Genomic DNA, 13,962 nt, shown 5'->3' with positions numbered 1-13,962 from the left:
GAGGTTCTTATCGACTGTCTTAGATTTGTTTGTTGTGTTTATGAAGGGATTTTCAATCTTATTTTTCACGAACTGGTGCCAATTTTCGCAGATCCGTTCGGGCTAAACCGTAAAATGTACTCTCCATCGCCAGAGCGATAGATTCTACAAGCTTACTCTCAATGTTTTTGTTAAATATGAGCTTCCGACTAATCACTTTATTCGTAAGCTCTGCAATAGAAGGACCTTATTTCTCATTCGCTAATCGAAACAACGTCGACCTCGGTACGCTAAAAATCTTAGTCGCTTTTAAATAACCCATTTTTTTGAGGATAGCATCAATCGCAGCAAACATATTTGTGGTAGTTTATTTCGAAACGAAATTGAAAAAATACACATAATTCGGAATATTCCAAATAGTATTCATCATCCGTATTCCAAAAAAGCATCACACAGCACCCTAACCTTTTAATTATAAAAAAGGCCCTTTTATTTTTGAACTGACTAATAAATTAACGCGAAACCATGAAGTCATAACACTATTGGATATTTTAGATGATTTGTATATAAATTTAGCACAATAGTTTGAGTGGTCGAACTTGATCGGATTCTTACCGAAAAAAATGATGCACATCAACGATGTTTCCTTCTATACCCGTCACGATGTAAATAACAACAAAACAGCTCTTGCTAACACTTCTCACTGTTCAATAGCCGTATTAAGTTTAAGTTTGAGCCATTGAAACAGAGATGGCGCCAGTAGTTACTGAGAAGTTTCGGTATTCCAAATTGCCTGCAGCATTCCACATGTGCTGGACTTCCCCTGTTTCAAAAAAGCTAGCGCGTGTTCTGCCGCGCTCTCTGAAAACGGCGGTTATTGATGAAAACATCCTTTTATATGGCACTGAAGTTTGCAACGTTGGAGTTCAACGAAGTGGTCTGACAAAGCTCTTTAACGATTCCAGTAATTCTCCAATTCTGTTACATGCCTAATTTACAATGCGTAGTTTTTCAGTCTACCCCAACGATTCGTGAAATAAAAAATTGGTGAATAAAAAATGCTGTTTTCATTAATTTCGTTGGACTCCAACGTTGCGAACTTCAGCGTCGTCCTTTTATCGAGTTTTCGAGTTTTCGTTTCTCAATGACCTTTGTTCCACGGCGATCCGTCTCTTCAATCTCACGACATAATAATTAAGTTTCCGTGGCTCTTATCCGCACATTGGTTGAGCTTGGACCTACTATTTTCCGAGTATAAATTTCTCTGCTCGGCGTCACCGTCGAGTTCGTTGATGTCTGCATACACATTATATCTGCGTTAATAATCGCGACTCGCTCGTGGTTAAAGGCCCCGTGAGAGCAGCGAGCAACAGTGTTGGAGCAGCAGCCTATGACCTTCGGCAGAGCCAAACAGAGATAAGAAAGAGAAAGAATTGAAGGAGAAGGGAGCTATGGGAGAAAAAGAAAATGAGCACTCCGAAGAGGTTGCATGCATGTCCTGGGCATCGTGCACGATGTGGGTAACACGGAAAACAGAGAATGTTCCTAGAGAAAAGGAAGAGAGAGAGAGAGACGAGGAAGAAAAAAAATTAAGCACGAGGCAATCGAACATGGCGTCCACTTAGAGGACAGCCACACGTGGCATACGAGGAAGATATTCAGGAGATATTCAATGGGAGGGGGATAAACCTTCGTGCTGTTAAGTGCGCGAGCGGAGAAGAACTCATTATGTACATTGGTCTTGCGGCAACATTTACGGCCCTCCGAGCCCTTGCGAATGATTACGAGATCGAGACGCCGGGATTTTCCTAACGTGTTACACACGCGTTACAAACACGAGAGGACTGCCCTCTTCGTCCTTAGTCAATATTTCAACCTCGTTCATCACGCTGGTAGAGGATAAAAAATAGAGGATGGAAATATAAATAAAGGAAAGAGGAGAAAACGTCGTCTGTGAGAGCAGTGAGAGAGACGAGCGTATAGTTACACTTTCGCGAATACCCGGAGTCATTAAGGCTACTGCGGATAACCTTAATGATCGCTACGGGGTTGCAATTCGATGGCGCATCTCGCCATTCTCTTTGCACGAGACTCTTTTTTCCTGTATTATCGTGTTTTCCTGTTTGAGAAGCGCATGCGCGCCGTGGAGAAATTCGCCTCGTTAGAAGGCAACGCTCTTCTTCGTCTCGCTCGCCTTCAAATAGTTTTTACAATTTCCCCTTGAAAAATGATAAGTATCTCGATATGAGAGCTCCGGCTTAATAGAATTGTTGGAACCGACAAACTCCATTTAAAATAATCCTTTCATTCGAGTAATTGAGTCTCCTGGGGCTCTCGGAAGAAGATCGCGCAATCGGCCCTTGATTTGTTTCCCTCGAATCGATAACGCGAAACGTACAGAAAAGTTCGATTCCCTCAGGTAAATATCCATGAAGGAGCTACGAAATAACGCAGAATAGCGGATATTGGATACCATTCATGGTTGAGTTTTGTGAGAGAAGGGGAAAAGAAAAATGCGGAGAATTGAACGGGAATGTTGTAGAAACGAAGGATCGGAGAAAAAGGAATAATAAGAGTATAAAGAGGACGCGGAATTGGCGAACGTAACAGGAGCAAAAACAATTTTAAAAAATGAGACGATCGGGTATTTCTTCTTTCCCGGTCCCCTGATCTCCGAGGGAAATTCGTATTTTTTCTCTTTTTCAAAGTCTTCGCCCTCTTTGTGTTCTTTCTCTCTTTACGCGTATCCACGCGGCTTCACTTATGCTATGTACTGCCTGCGACGAGTCTTTGGACACGCTCCGAAGCACTACAACCTTATTTACGAGTCTTTTTCTCTCGTGCTATTTATTTACTAACAAGTATGTATGTATACGCGCTCACAGCATCCACTTACTCTGTATACTATCCGCATGTAAGATTAAAACGATCGAGCAACGAGTTGAGCTCGTTAGGTCGGTAGCTCGCCTAATTATTGATCAAAATCAATCATCCTCCAACAGGTCAGCACATCTACTCTGTACGAGCATCTCTCGCGAATCAACGAATTCCAGCCTCGCTACATAAATCCGGCTGAATTCTTTTTCAAATTACAAGTTTTCGAATAAATCTCGTATAGTCTGAAGATAAATGATTCCTCGTGAATAATAAAACTATATTGGCTTTGGGTCTTTGAGAGGAAAACTCTTGAGAGTTGACGACTAACGGCCTGGTTACCATTGATGGCAGAATTTACATGGCTCGTTTGCATTAAGGACGTTTTGAGGCCGTACAGTCATTTCTTTTTACCCAAAAGTTATGACCTGTACCTTTCAAAAGTTAGGCCATTTTACAGTTTGTCAATGTTGCATACCTTTTCCACGATTCCGATTGGTTCTTGAAACAGGAACATTGCGGGGTTAAATTCATTCGGAAAAAATAACGTTCATTCGTCCCGTCAAAATGACAGCTTGGAATTCAAACCATCTTTGACATTTTGTCGATATCGTTTTGCTCGACTCGATTTCTCGATAATTCTTCGAATTGGACATTCTTTCAATAGTTACTCAATAGTTATTAATGAGTTGCATTATTAATTCTGGTGAAAATAAATTAAAAATTACGCCATGCGAGATACACTTTAAAGAAGAGTCGGGAATAAAAAAGACGAAAAACTGGTGAAAGCTTAGTCGAAAACACGGAACGGTGACGATCCTAGCCTCAAAAAACTGCACGGGAAGCAGATTATTATTAAGGTATTATTGGATGGATAGCTCAGCCGATAAATTGTACCTGATCGGAATTTCCGTACTTCGTGATGCAATAGAAATCTGAAAAAATTCAGCAACATCTGGAAAGTTATGAACTACAATTATCAATAATAATATTGCCCAAAAGTTATTAATAAATTGTTTAAATAAATATTTTTTTAACAATTTTACAGTAAACCCTTGTTTTTTTTTTTACGAATCGAATGTGCGCATTTTTCTGAATGATCATGATTTTTTTTCAGAATTTTCATGGATTTATGAAATTCCCTTTTTTAAATTTTTTAAGTGGCTCTATTTGTACATTTTTGATCCAGTAACCTTGAGACTTTTCAAAACTGATGGTAAACATGTCTTCTAAAACATATCCAAAATTCAAATTTTCAAAAATTTTTTCAAAATTTTTTCAAGAAATTTCAAAAATCCACGAAAATTCTGAAAAAATTCATGAGCATTCGGAAAAATACACACATTTGATTCGTAAAAAAAAACAATAGGTCACCGCAAAATTATTGAATAATTAGTTGTTTAAACAATTTTTTATCAACTTTTGGGCAATATTATTATTGATAATTGTTGTTCATAGCTTTCCAAATGTTGTTGAATTTTTTCAGATTTTTATTGCATCGCGAAGTACGGAAATTCCAATCAGATATAATTTTTGGTCGGGCTATCTATCCAGTTATACCTTAATATAATCTCAGCAAATCTCCTAATAAATCTGAAAAAAAATTGACATTATTCAGCAAGCCTTGCTCATGTTGCGAAAAAATTTCATATATTTAGCATCATTTTTAACGGAGATATCACTGAATGTGTCTTGACTTCCATAAGATTACATTTTATTTGGTCCAAATTGTTATTGATTTTTCTCAGCAACGACGCTCCTAAACAGTCTGAAAATTTGATTGATTTTTTTTACACTTCACTTTATAAGATGCAATCGGTTTGAAAGCGATGGCATCATTTTCTTTCTAATGTCTCAACTTCCTTAATCTCTTGTCAGTTATTTTGTTTCTACATGAGAAATTTAGGACATTGACGATACCAAAGAAAGAATATGAGCATCGAAGCCTCCTGCGTCTCTTGAAAATCGTCGAGCTAGTTGATTAAGGAATCAGTGATTTAGAGCCCCGTCAAATGAAGCGTTTCTCCGGTGGCGTATACTTATTTTCCAAAAAACGAGTAAATGTATTTCCATCAATTCTTGATGATGGAGTCTCTGAAGAACCGCCAAGTCCACGCGTATCTTTCAATATATCAGAGCTTTTTTTTGTTCTTCTCATTCAGGAACACCCGACAATATTTCATCGTCGATCGTCGCAATTTCCTATCGCAATATCCGATCGTTTTTCGCAAGTTGAATGTGTTAGGAATATACCGAGCTACTCGGAGAGAAGAGCTTTTTATTTACTCCTCTCGTTTCAGTGCACTTATCGAGCATCGAAGAATAATAAAACAAACGAAAGAACGAGGCAATGAAATTTCAAAGAGGGTTGAATACATGGCTGAATAGCTAAACTCGCTTTATTCCGGTAAAAATTCCTCTTCATACGCTCGAAGCATGCACACTTTACCATTCACATTGAAAGATAAATCACAATTTTTCACTCGAGTCGTGGAATTGTGATTGAGCGACGAGATCATGGTTCTTCGAGGTTGAAAAATTACAATGAATGTCAGAAATAAGCGATCATAAGGCGTTCGAATCGAGTATTGTAGTTGGGGTATGTAATTAGTAGATGGGGAATCTGTTTGAATCTCTCTTTGATCTCTGAATCTCAAGTTCAGCCACGTTGATACAAACTTGCGAAAATCTTGAAGTCAGCAAATGAAACATCGGATTGAAAAGTGGTTGAAGATGAGCTTTACAGAGAACGATGTTTGGAAAGTCCCATTAGTTGGGAATTTGGCTATCGAAAATAGTTTTTGTTCGTTGTGAGCCGAGATCATAAGTCTCTCGAACACAAAACCTCTCAGAATTTTAGACAAGTGTCTGAAAAGAGCACACAGACCGAGTAAATTCCATCCGCGTTTTATGCTGCGTCTGACATTTGCTTCACTATATCCAAAACTTTTAGTTCAATTAAAACTACGATTAGAAGAGTACAGCTAAAGGATGCTATGTTTAAGTTGTCACTCCCAAACTTTAAATTAAATGGAATAAGAAAGTGCCGTAAATTTGTGTTGAAGATTAAATTCCGGTAGACTTGCCAACGAAATAGATAGAGACAAAGAGCCACTGAACGAAAGCCCACATGAACCCGAAAAAGCGTATAAAGATCCTTCTTCCGGCGGAGACTCGATTAAAAATTAAGTATCTCGGAGTATTATCAATCGCTCGATCTTCGATCCAAAGCGAAAGAGACGTGTTTTAAAATAATGGATCAAAATGACTGTTGGATCTTAGATTGTGTCGCTTACTCTTTATACACAGTGTCGTTTGCCCCTTGGCTATAATCGTGGTACAAAAAAAAAGAGAGAGAGAGAAAGAGGAATAGAGAACGTAGAAAAGAGCGTGTGAAAACTTAACACCGTGCTCGTACGGGACGATCTTAATCGTGCCGGAAGTTCCATCTATGTTTAAACGTTAGGATCGCTACCTGCTATCGTCGCTTTAACTACACGAGCTTGCCTCACTTGTATGGTGATCGAAACATCAGAGTATACGCGACATTCCACGCCATTTCGCTCAGCTGTGACTTGCGAGCATTTTTATTTGCTTGAAATTTTTCTTTTCCATGCTTTTTTCGCATTTGAAGTATAAACATGATTTTTTAAAAGATGATTATTATTTTAATTCTTTCCCAATGAATCCTCGATAATTACCGTTCTAAAATAATGATAAATTTTGAAAAATTTAAAAATAATAAACACAGAAAGCACAATTTTGAGAATTTTTTTTCTTCATTTTTCAAATAATATAACACAAACAAAAATGAAATGAAAACTGTGTTAATTAAAAGAAAAAACTAGTAACCTTTCATTTTGCCCCAGTGTGTGTCCTCTACGTTCGTACGCACATTGGGGTATCCAGAAACTGATGATTCAAAAAGCAAGGACGATGGGCAGTATGGTTTTGGACGAAAACGACCTAATCGGTGTCTAATTGTTGGCCGATGCGTTCATTGCATTTTTGGATCCACTCTCCTCCAAAAAAACCGATGAAAAAAACAGAAGAAAAGAAGCATTTTTCATGATTTTTCTGTTCGAGAGGAACCATTCTTCGAACACTCATAGTACAACAAAAATCTGGATTTTGGTTTCGAGATCGGGCTCTCTGATGTTTGATTAACAAGTTTTCCTACATGTTGCACGGTCCGACGTGCGAGTTCGTATTCTCGTGTTTGTTTGAAGGATCCCAGAAACCTGCATTGCTTCGTTCCCTTGCTTTCTCGCTAACTCGGATTCCACCACATCCAAATGGATATTACATAGACAAACGTGCATCAGGATGTGACCCTATTCGAGTGCAGCTCGAGTCAAAGCGAACATCATATGACTCGTATACACACGCGCACTAACGAACGAATAATTAACATTGTAGAGGGGTATAATAAATGCTAACTTTGTATGCAGAAGCTCTCAGATATACCCGCGAAGGAGATCATAACTTTCACGATCGCATACTTTAATATTATTATTCATGTGGATGCAATGAAATTAATATTAATTGCACGATAATTATATTGATCGCGATAGATTTATATTTTATGATAATAAATGTGCGAATTACGTTTACGAATCACTAAATGGATTTATTGTTCTTGATTATTGCAAAACAGTTTTTTTTATAATCGACGTTTTTCATTGAAAGCAATTAGAAAGTGCATTAATGACATTCAATGTATAATGAAAACGCTTACGATCAGTCTTAATAGTATTATAATACCCGATTGATATTCATCCTTAGTAAGAAAAAAAAAAATTGCGTATTTATTTTCGCATTTTTTTCGAGTCGTTTCAAATCTTTTGGAAAATTGCGAATAAAGTGGCATTTGTTGCACGTTTCGAGATAAGTTATTCGAAAAGGAGGTGCAAAAGAGGAACGCAGAGCTCTCGGATCGTGTCCAATCCATTTTCTAAATTAACCATGGGCTTGGTTGGCATTTCAATGGAGAAAAGTTTCTCTCTTTCGTCCCGCGCCATTATTTCCCCGTGATTGAAGCAAAAATAGCGAAAATACAATCAGTCGAGTGATGTGGATAAACGGGTAAGAAGAAGACGAAGTGGAAGAATGAATTTCTGCTCACGTAATCGTGGCATCTTTTCCGCGTGATTCACTGCATAAAATGGATACTCGAGAATTTCAACATTTACGTCAACGAAAGAGAATATTCTGGGCAATTCCCATCCCTTACTCACTCTCCCTCTCTCTTTCTTCTTCTCCCTCTGTCTCTTCGTTTTTCCTCGAGTGGAAAATTTCTCCGTCGAAGCCAGAGCGAGTCAAAAAATTTGCCTCTGTAGAAAATAGTGTTTCATCCACTCTCAAATGACATGTTTCAACTGATAATAAATACAGGGAGATAAGAGTGAAAATAAAACCCTTATTAAAATACCAGGTTGATTTTTTTCTACGCTTCGTCATATTTTCTCTTCGTATTTGCGTTACTTAAACTCGTTTCGATTTTTTAGAGCCGTAGAAAAAGTATAAACGAAAATAAAAATTCCCCTTCGGAGAACGGCGCTGAAGTTTGCAACGTTGGAGTTCAACGAAATGAACGAAAAAAAGATTTATATAATTCATTATATTATTCATTATATAATATAATTCATTATAAATATAATTCATTATTTTTTTATTTCACGAATTATTGATGTGACTTGAAATATGACGAATAGGCAATTCGGCAGGGAACAAAATTGGAGATTTACTGGAATTATTTGAGAGTTTTTTTTAGACCATTTCGTTGGACTCCAACGTTGGAAACTTCAGCGTCATTTCGGAGAGCAAAAGTTGAATTTCGTCTTCTTCAGGATGAAAAAAAAAAACAACAATAGAGAGTCGAATTTTGATAAAGAATTAAACTCGGTAATGAATGGATAATCTTCATCTCAGTCTTTCTTCGTATCGTTTTCATTAGACTCGGCACGATTACATGATGAGTGATGAATTTAACGGAATGACGTAAAAATGAAGAGAAGAGAAAATATAAGCGTATTATATTCGTCTGACCGGAGGCTTTCGAGATGTTTGAGTAGATATTACCACACGGCGTGTAAAAGTTGGAAGGAACGTGTTTGTACCTTAAGAATATACATTAAAAGTTGTCTAAGGGCACTTAAGACGAACAGAAGGCCGAGAACGAAGAAAAAAGAGTGAAATGGTTGAATAAATAGAAAAATGGAGAATTGGATGAACACGTGTGAGGAGAGAAGCGAAGGAATGAGAGAAGAAACTGAAAGACAGGCATGCATGCAGACGGGCAGGCAGGATATGAGTCTTCAAGAGATGGCTCATCTATCCAACGTACCTGAAAATGATGCTGTCGGGAAAAAGTTACAAATCTCTCGAAGGAGCAGCACTGGTATACATTCGAGATGGTAAAGTAGAGTCTGAAGGAGGTTTTCATCGTTGTAAATATAAACATATACGTGTATCAGGCATTCCTTCTCACGTGAAACCACTAGTTTCGTTTTTCTTGAGTCATGCTCGACCCAAATTGACTCAATTGTGAGCACCGTGAATTGATGAGAAAATCAAAATAAAATCAAGGCATGCCGTCGTGGCCTTTCATTTCTTTTGGCGTAGAAACGTTGCTTGAATAAAAATGAACGAGGATTAAAAAAAGAGAGAATATCGAGCATGAAGTTTGAAGCATGATATTCACAGTGAAAACTAGAATTGCGCTAAAATTTTCTTTCATTACACCACTGAAAGTGTACCTTCACCTTTGTTCCGATCGAAACTATTTCTGAAAATATGAAAACATACAAAAAAGATAGCTTCGAATGCAGGGGCCGATCGATGCTTGATGGACGTTCAACCAAGTGCATTGAGAGCAGAATAGGCCCCGAATTTTCTATCATGTTGATCAACAGAACATTTCACATTTTTTTTCATCAGAGCGATCGAGTCAAGTGACCCGAAAGAATGATTTTTCGAGCGTGAATTTATCGTACCAAAAAGAAGTCAAAACTAGTGTAGATTAGTATCGAATACAAATAAAACTAAAACGTTTTTCCGATAATTCATCAAACACAGAGGAAACGTTCGAATGAGACAAATCAAGGAGCTCTTTTCAGGGTGATCAAATTATTCCCGAGAGCTCGAAATTACGAGTGACTCATTGCAGATGGAAAATCCCATGGAATCGCATACTTACTTCGTGCAAGAGTCAAGAAACGACCTACTCAAGGCTCCCCTAACATTTTTTTATATTTTCTGACACGCATACTTGATTTCCCCAGTACGAACCTTTCGTATTTTCATATTTGTATACATCTGCGCGTATGCGTATGCGTTTCTCTTGGTTGTACGTTCTATTTTAAAGTTATCATCAACATGGCGAGTTTGCAAATTTGCATAATTACATAGAACGTCGCGAAACGCACTTGCGTACTAACACCGCAGTCTCGAAACCGCGCATACGTATATACATGGAATACAAGCCCGTATCTCATCATCGTAGGTCGTTTAGTTGCGAGAGTTTTAGTTCTCGTGACGTTGCAGACGGGACTGAAATAAAGCGCTTTTCCACGTGATCCGAGCGAAAAAGGCCTGTCAGGATATGTTTAATGTGCCCAGTTCGCGAGCGAGGTCATGGAATGACAAACAGAAGAAAAGAGAAGTCCGATTCAATCCGATCCGAGCAGTGATTGACTGCATCGAATTTCCTCGGGCCTGTTTGATTTTCCTTTCGCAAAAAGTATCATCAAAATTGCTAATTACTTTCACGAACATTTGCTGAAGATTCCGACAAGCGGCTGTTTCTTGCAGATTTTCTTACAGGATTTTCAACGGTACAGCGAAATATGGATGATGGAGTTACGAATTCTCTCTTTCTCTCTCCCTTTGCCCTCTCGACGATATGAATAAATTGATTATGTTAATTTTTCAAAAGATTCGCGAGAGCTATGAGAGCACGAAGGCCGTTCGATAATTCACCCTGACACGGCAATCAGAATATTCAATCGAATAGAATAGTCTCGCGTATATACGTTCCAATCAATCCGCGAGGACGACAATGAAGATTAAAACGAAAACGATTGAAGGAGAATTGTTTTGTGCGAATGCACGGTGAGCTTTCAGAGAAATGTTTATTTACAACATTTTTGAGAAGCCCCAACTGATCGAAGATGAAAGAATTTAGAGACTCAAAGAATTACGAAAGTTCGATAGCAATACTTTTAGTCCAGCCGATTGACGCGTCGATGAGAACAAATTGCTCCTAGTTCTTACACTCTTTGGTCGAACAGGCAGTTTGATTGATCGATTGGTTGATCGACAGGCTCATTATGCCTCAGGGAACTCGAAGGCAATCGAAATGATGAAAAAAAAACTAGAACAATATCTGACATGAACCGTTGCTCAAAAGAAATGCTGGTATCAATGGTAAAATTAGAAAAAAAAACGATTCATAAAAGATTACACAAACGATTCATAAAATCGAGAAAAGTTCTGATGAATCAAAATAGAAAACATTTAAAAAATAAGGGAAAACTTTATATTAAAAAAAAAAAAAAAAAAAAAAAAAAAAACAATTTGTACGGAACGTATATTTTCTATAAAAATCCAAAATGGTGATACAGACTGAGACCACGGTAATACATATATTAAATAAATTATCCCGTAATTTCGTTTAAAAAAAACGACAAAATAGAGTATCACTAGGAAGAATGAACGCTGCTTGTCAACGATGTAAATTATAAATGATGGAAGGAGTGAGAAAACGAAAGAGAAAAATAGAGGAAAAAGATGTTACGATCTAGTCACTTTCCCAAGGAGTGGATTCCGGGTGTGAGAGTTTGAGAGAAAAGAAGAAGGAAGAGGATGGAAAGGGATGCTTCTGACTTTTTTATGGCTCGTTCTCTGGCTCGAGTCGCCTGTTAAGGATAATAGAAGGACGTAACATAACCGTGATACGTTACTCATGAAGTAACGGTACGAAAATATAGTTCGTGAAGTTCCTTCCTCTCTCTTTCTCTTTCTTTGTCATGACACTCGAGATATGAAGTTTGTGCTACTGGGACGAACGTGAAGACATACGAGAAGAGAGTTTCATGTCTCGGAACCTCGAGCTGATATTCGCCTCTCTCTTGAACTCATTGCAAACCCCGGACAAAGATCAAAATCTGGATGAGGAATGCCTACGAGGATAATTATCAGATTGCCGGGCTGGGATAGAGACCAGCACGAGAGACTCGAGTTCCAAAGTACACATATTCGAAATTACACATATCCACATACTCATGCAGCACACAGATATGCGAGTAAAGAGACCGCTGAGTGCTTTTGGAGGTTTATTACGAACAAGCAGACAATGTCAAAGTCTTCGTTCTCCTGAACCATTCGTACTTTTGCACTGTCAGGATATGGACTAAAAATGAAACTCTGACGAATTCTTATAATACTATTTCTGATACAGTAGGACATAGACTTTAGAAATTAACATTATTTCTTTACATTTCCACAAGCAGGCAAGAAAAATAATATATTTTGAAAGAGCTGTTCTTTCTATAGAAATACATTGAGTAATTAGTTGGTTCAGAGGGATTGAAATCTATTGTAATTTGCTGGTGAATAATAAATACTGTGATCGTTGTATATTCAATGATCAATAGAAATAACAACGAATTCGGTTGAATGACAACGGAAGGTATTTTTCTTCTCTTTTTGAGCTCAAACAACTGTTTTTTTCTTTGCTCTTCCTGATGAAGCACAGTGATACAAGGTTAAGTAAAAAGTAAATTTAAGATGAGAATTATGCAGAATAGAATATTTTCCCAGAGACCTTTGGCGTATTACATGATATTTTTGTAACTGTACGCGTTCAGTTTAACTCGATGGAAGAAGAAACGTTATCTCCTATAGTTCGTCGATAATTGCTTAATAATTATTCTCATAATTTTCTCTTTCTCCTTCCCTCCCTCTTCCTGACTCCTTCTTTCCTTCTCCTTTTCTCTCACTCTCTCCTGCTCTCGAAGATCTTTAGTGTGTTCAACCGATGTATCCACACGTAGGTATTCGTGCTGTATGCGGATAATTATTAATAATAACCAGTGTACATGCTTTTTTTTCTCCTCCATTCCTAACCACTTTTTCTTGTACTTCGTCTCTCTTTGTGCTTATCTTTCTTCCTTATCGAACATTTTGATTTTTATTTTCTCAACTTCCTTTTCATATTATTTTTGTACACTAACACACTTTTCAACTATCCTCTACGCTCTTTTCTTTTCAGCAGAATTATCTTTGTCCAATAATTTTTTCCTTCCTTCCTGCCTTTTCTGTACTTTTTTATTCCTCTGTTCCTCTCATTCCCCTTTGAACTCGTTCCTCGTTCTCTCTTCACTTTCGTTCTTTTCCTCCCATATCTTCACTGTTCCCGCAGCTCTCGCCTTCCGCGACAATAAGTTTTTGAACATCGTCGAAAAAAAATGAAACTCTCGATCTTTTTCATCATTTTCCAAAGTCTTTTTTTTAACGGTGGCGAATTATGCGCCATCAAAACAAAATGAAAATCCTTGCACGAGCTTTTGCCGACCCCATTATTCAATGCCAATGAATTATGCAACGAGAATCCTTAACGTCGTCTTTCAAACTTACGAGTACGTATAATTTTCCATACTCTAGCTGTCGTCCGAGCGTTCTTTCAAGAGTCCCACAATGAAATAAAATTCGACAAACTTTTTCAATCATTACAAGTGGTTTTTCCTACATTGGTCTCTAGGTAGTAAGTCAGAAGAGAAAATTCAGCAAAAATGAATATTTTTTATACAAAGACGGTTGAAAGGCGTTATAAATGATAAATAGAGTCGAATAATTTGATTAAATTCACTGATTCGAGTCATCAACGATCTTTGTGCTCTACAGATTCACCTTGCAAATCTCCACTTCCCTTCACATCAATGATATCCAAAATTTGATAAGAATAAAAGGATGCTTGTTATTACGACAATAAAAGTGATTGAAATTTAAGAGGGAAGGAGAGAATAAATTTGATAGAAAGCCCCAAGAGATTCCCGTTCTTCACAAAGTGTTTTATGTCTCGCACGGTCGAGCTTTTTTATTAAGAGG

At 37.6% G+C, this 13,962-nt stretch overlaps 2 protein-coding genes across 5 annotated transcripts in view; one reads left to right on the top strand and one right to left on the bottom strand.

Annotated features, from left to right (window-relative positions):
• The window catches only part of LOC122412081 (elongation factor-like GTPase 1), a 109,968-nt gene that overhangs the window by 66,303 nt on the left and 29,703 nt on the right, over positions 1-13,962 (bottom strand). The gene's annotated exons all lie outside the window — the stretch shown is intronic.
• Positions 1-13,962, top strand: part of dsx-c73A (doublesex cognate 73A) — a 50,550-nt gene that overhangs the window by 10,812 nt on the left and 25,776 nt on the right. The gene's annotated exons all lie outside the window — the stretch shown is intronic.

The sequence above is a fragment of the Venturia canescens genome, chromosome 6, assembly GCF_019457755.1.
Source record: "Venturia canescens isolate UGA chromosome 6, ASM1945775v1, whole genome shotgun sequence".
NCBI lineage: Eukaryota > Metazoa > Arthropoda > Insecta > Hymenoptera > Ichneumonidae > Venturia > Venturia canescens.
This window is presented reverse-complemented; position numbering and strand designations above follow the sequence as displayed.